The sequence below is a fragment of the Taeniopygia guttata genome, chromosome 1A (genome assembly GCF_048771995.1).
Source record: "Taeniopygia guttata chromosome 1A, bTaeGut7.mat, whole genome shotgun sequence".
Classification (NCBI taxonomy): domain Eukaryota; kingdom Metazoa; phylum Chordata; class Aves; order Passeriformes; family Estrildidae; genus Taeniopygia; species Taeniopygia guttata.
Window position 1 is genome coordinate 13655965 of NC_133025.1, and position 3905 is coordinate 13659869.

A 3905-nucleotide genomic window follows, 5' to 3' on the forward strand; every position below is an offset into this window, starting at 1 on the left:
TGTCTCCAGCAGGGCTGCAGAAGTCTGTGGTCAGCCCTTTTACATAAATACTTCTCAGGCTGCTGCTCAGACCACTCTCTGGGGAAGCAGGGTTTAGGTCCCACATGAAGAAAAGGGGGTTACATGTAAGACTTCCTGCCTAAGTAATACTGATCATAGAGTGTTGTATAAATTGTGGATACCATCTCTTCAATAAAGAGCCAAAACTACTTGGTACACTTTTCTCATGTATACAAATAGTTTGTGAGGAACTAAAACTAAAAGATTTAGGGGCAAATTGGCTATTTGTAGTAAAAAAAAGAAAAATTGTGATTTGCGAGCTGCAGCTGTGTCTCGTGTTTTGTATGCCATGCTTAGTGATGCATGTGAGGGGAAGTGAAGATATTTTCTAATAACAAAGTTAATTATTCAGTAGCAGTTCTTAAAGTGATCAAAAAGAAAGGTGTAAGAGACTTCAGGGTTTTTTAATATGAAAGAGCTGTTCTTTGAGGTACTGATCAAAGTAAAAAGAAAAACAAATTAATTAGGGATTGGTTTCAATACTATGCATAAGCTTTTGCTGAGACAGAATGGAATATTTTCCCAAGCAACAGCAGTGCCCATCAAGACAAATTATTTTATTAAAAACAACCCCCATTTGCTTGTTTTAGTATTCAGTATTTTTAAATTTGGGGAAATCCCTAAGTGAATTACCAATTTTTTGTCTTCGGGAAGATAAAAACCAAGTGATATCTGAGTGTTTCTTTTATCTAAATGAAATAAGGGTAGGTGCAAGAGTGAAGAAAAAATAAACAAAGAAATAAAGAAAAGAATGACAAAAGCAGGAAGTAAGGAAAGGCTTTCAGTAGTATTAATATTATGTGTTTGCTTTGTGTCCATGTTGAAGAGCACAAGCCATGAAGCAATATCCCATTTTATGAGGCACTGTGCAATCACAAAAGAAAAGGATAGGGTGTGCTCCAGGTAACTTACTGTTTAAATATAGCACTGCAGACAACAGGCAAGTATTGAGCAATGGAGGACAAGGACAAGCAGTCCTGCACACCTAATGCCTGATGTGGCTGTACCGAAGGATACTCCAGAGAGACTCGTACAAGGGTTTTGGGGAACTCCCTTTGGCAGTGCTGCCCATGAGCCCACACTAAACGTTTTTGCTGGAAGATGTGATAAAAGGATGGTGGGTAGTGGGTGGTGGGTGGTGAACATCTTTCAGGCCAGAAGAGAGATAAGAAGTGCTGTTTTTGAGGAAGGGCTTGTGAGTGAAGATAAGGTTTATGAAACAGGAAAGAAGGGGGCAATAGAGAGGTCCTAGAAAGGTCATGAGAGCTGGAAACTATTTCTTTGCTCCTGGGCGATGGATGGAGGGCTTATCCAGTTCTGATTTCTTCCTCAGGTGAAGGAATATCCATTTTCCTGGGGCGATTGAACAACAAACATGACGTGAAGTTGAAACCTTATTGAAAGGAAGCAAATGGCACAACAGCCATGGATTTTGCTTTCTTGCCAACATATTTGGTCTCTTTCATTCAGGGTAAGACCTGACATTTCCAGTTACCATTCTGTGTATGAACCCGTTACACACAAAGATAGAAATAAAACCAAAATATGGGGCTAACATTGTGCAGCTCCATTTTACATCCAAACAGAAAGAGTTTCCAGGATGAACTGGCCTCTGGAGCAGTCATCCCATTTGGGATCACTGAGATCCCATTTCTGATCTCCCTCACACCCCACACTGCTCACAGGTCCAGGAATCAGCTCACATGCAAGAGCAGTAGGTTGTCCTTAGAGAACTCCTATAATGAGCACCTCAAAGCTGAAGGCAAGACCTGGCCTGCAGGATACCTGTTGGGCCTGATTCAGAAGTCCTATTTGTGGTGTTTTTCCTTCAGAAGTATTTAGCAAAATTACCTTTACTCTTGTTACATTTATGAAAATGCAGAAGGTGAAAATTTAGGTAATGTGTCCATGTCCACATGGGAATTGCTAGAAGAGCTGATAACAGCTCAGTGCTCCCTTGTACCCAGTCCCACCTCTAGAAAATGTCCACAGCAGGTAATAACTTCCAAGAGCAGGAATTGGCTGAAAAGCTCTGCCCTGTCTTGCCTTCAAGTTAGATTTGGATCAACACAGTTATGCCAAAAGAAATTGGTGTCTTTGAAGGCATTCTTTGAAAGGAACATGAAGCAGATGCCTTCATTAAATAGGCCTAATTAATAAAATCATTCAACTGTTTATGTCTGCTTATCTCCCTTCAGCTGTGATGGAAAGAAGACCTCAACTGGTAACTGTTAAGAGTCAATGAGAAGATCAAAGGAGTAGAGGAAAGGTATAACCCCAGGATGGGTCTTCCTACTACCTGTGCTGACATTAATCATGGTTACGTTTGGCTTTGGCTGGTGCAGTGCTGTCTCTTCTCCCTGTGAGATCTGAGGTGATTGATCTGCTCCTTGGCACTTCAGGTGGGGCAGCCATCCCATGTCCCACCTGGTCAGCTCCCTCTGCAACTGCTGAAGTTTGGAAAGGAAGCATCTGCAGGGCACTGGCATCTCCCTGCTCCAACTCACAAGTAAGTCAACACAAGTGATCAATCCTCCCATTGCTTTAACAGAAAAGGGGTTGCTGCATCTTTCCAGTGCTGGTGCGCAGGAAGACACCAGTTATCTGGCTAAATTGAGCCCAGGAAAGCAGGCAGGAAGGAAGGCAGGAAGGAAGGCAGGAAGGAACAGGATACAATTGTGTTTGCAGCCACCAGGTGGGCTAACTTTAGCTTACATTCATTTTGAGCTATTTTTAGTTGCATATGCATTCCTGGGACATGGGTGTTCCTAAAACAACTTCACTAAGTATAATAAGAAGCCCAAACGGTGAGACACATCAGAGCCCAGCGTCTTCTGCTATGTTAGTTCCCTCTCAGCCTCTCCCTCTGTTCCCAACCTTCTAAACCCATAACAAAAGCCATTTTTGAGGCTACTCTGCCAGTACTGCAATTTTTCCATGGACAAGGTCGCCCTGGTTTATGGCTCTGTATTCATGTTTCTTTACACACTGTTCCCATGGCATTAACAACCTGGATTTATCATGCACTGATAAAAAAAGGTTGAGCCAAGAGCTTCCCTTGGCTGTAGCACCCCTCAGGGTTTGATGCCTGCAGTGAGGCTACATTCTGCATTACTTTTAAGGTTATCAGAAAATCTCAGGGCTTTCTTCTGCTGTGATTCTTTTAAAGGTTGACAACATTTCCAAGTTTCAGTTGTACAAAATCCACCCCCCAAGCCAAGGCTGTTGTGAGCAGGCAACATAGCACATGGAGCAGATAAAGAAAATTCTAAGGCAGCATATCCAAGAGCTAATTAAAGGGGACATTGGCCATTAATGAGGTTGTTGTCAAAAGAACAGTACATTTATTTGTAGTTTTGTGAAGAATCACCTGTTTAAATTGTTTCATTATAAATGATTATGTACCCCTGTTTACATAGTAATTTTTTTTCTTAAGACAATCTGCCTTTGAGCAAACAGATAAAACTGTTTTCTTTGAGTAATCATAAATCACCCTTCCACCATCCTTCTTTCTCCTATTACAGAGATCCTAACTCTGTCCTCTTTGTTATTAATAGGTTTTTGCTGACTTCTCCCAGTGCCACAGAAATAATAGAGGCATAAAATCCACTGTAAATTACAAAGTCTCTCCCTCGGCCATAAATGGACAATAATCTATTCATGGTTACATCTGTGTAAAGTGGCTTTCAGGAGATTTTTTTTTCAGATTCCTCATAATATTTACACATTGAGTGCAGACAAGTATTAAAAAGACCTTGCTTCAGCAGTGAGAGCATGCCCTGCTCTAAGCCAGTGCCAGCTGAATCCCACGGTGGGCAGGCTCAGTGTCAGCCGGGGCAGCAGGA

General features: G+C 41.8%; 1 long non-coding RNA gene across 1 annotated transcript; it reads left to right on the forward strand.

The window, feature by feature from the left end:
* Positions 1-1403: 1403 nt before the first annotated feature.
* On the forward strand, positions 1404-2569 carry LOC140680835 (uncharacterized). Its single transcript, XR_012052214.1, has 2 exons — positions 1404-1531; positions 2259-2569. It is a non-coding gene; the product is annotated as an uncharacterized lncRNA (long non-coding RNA).
* Positions 2570-3905: the final 1336 nt, after the last annotated feature.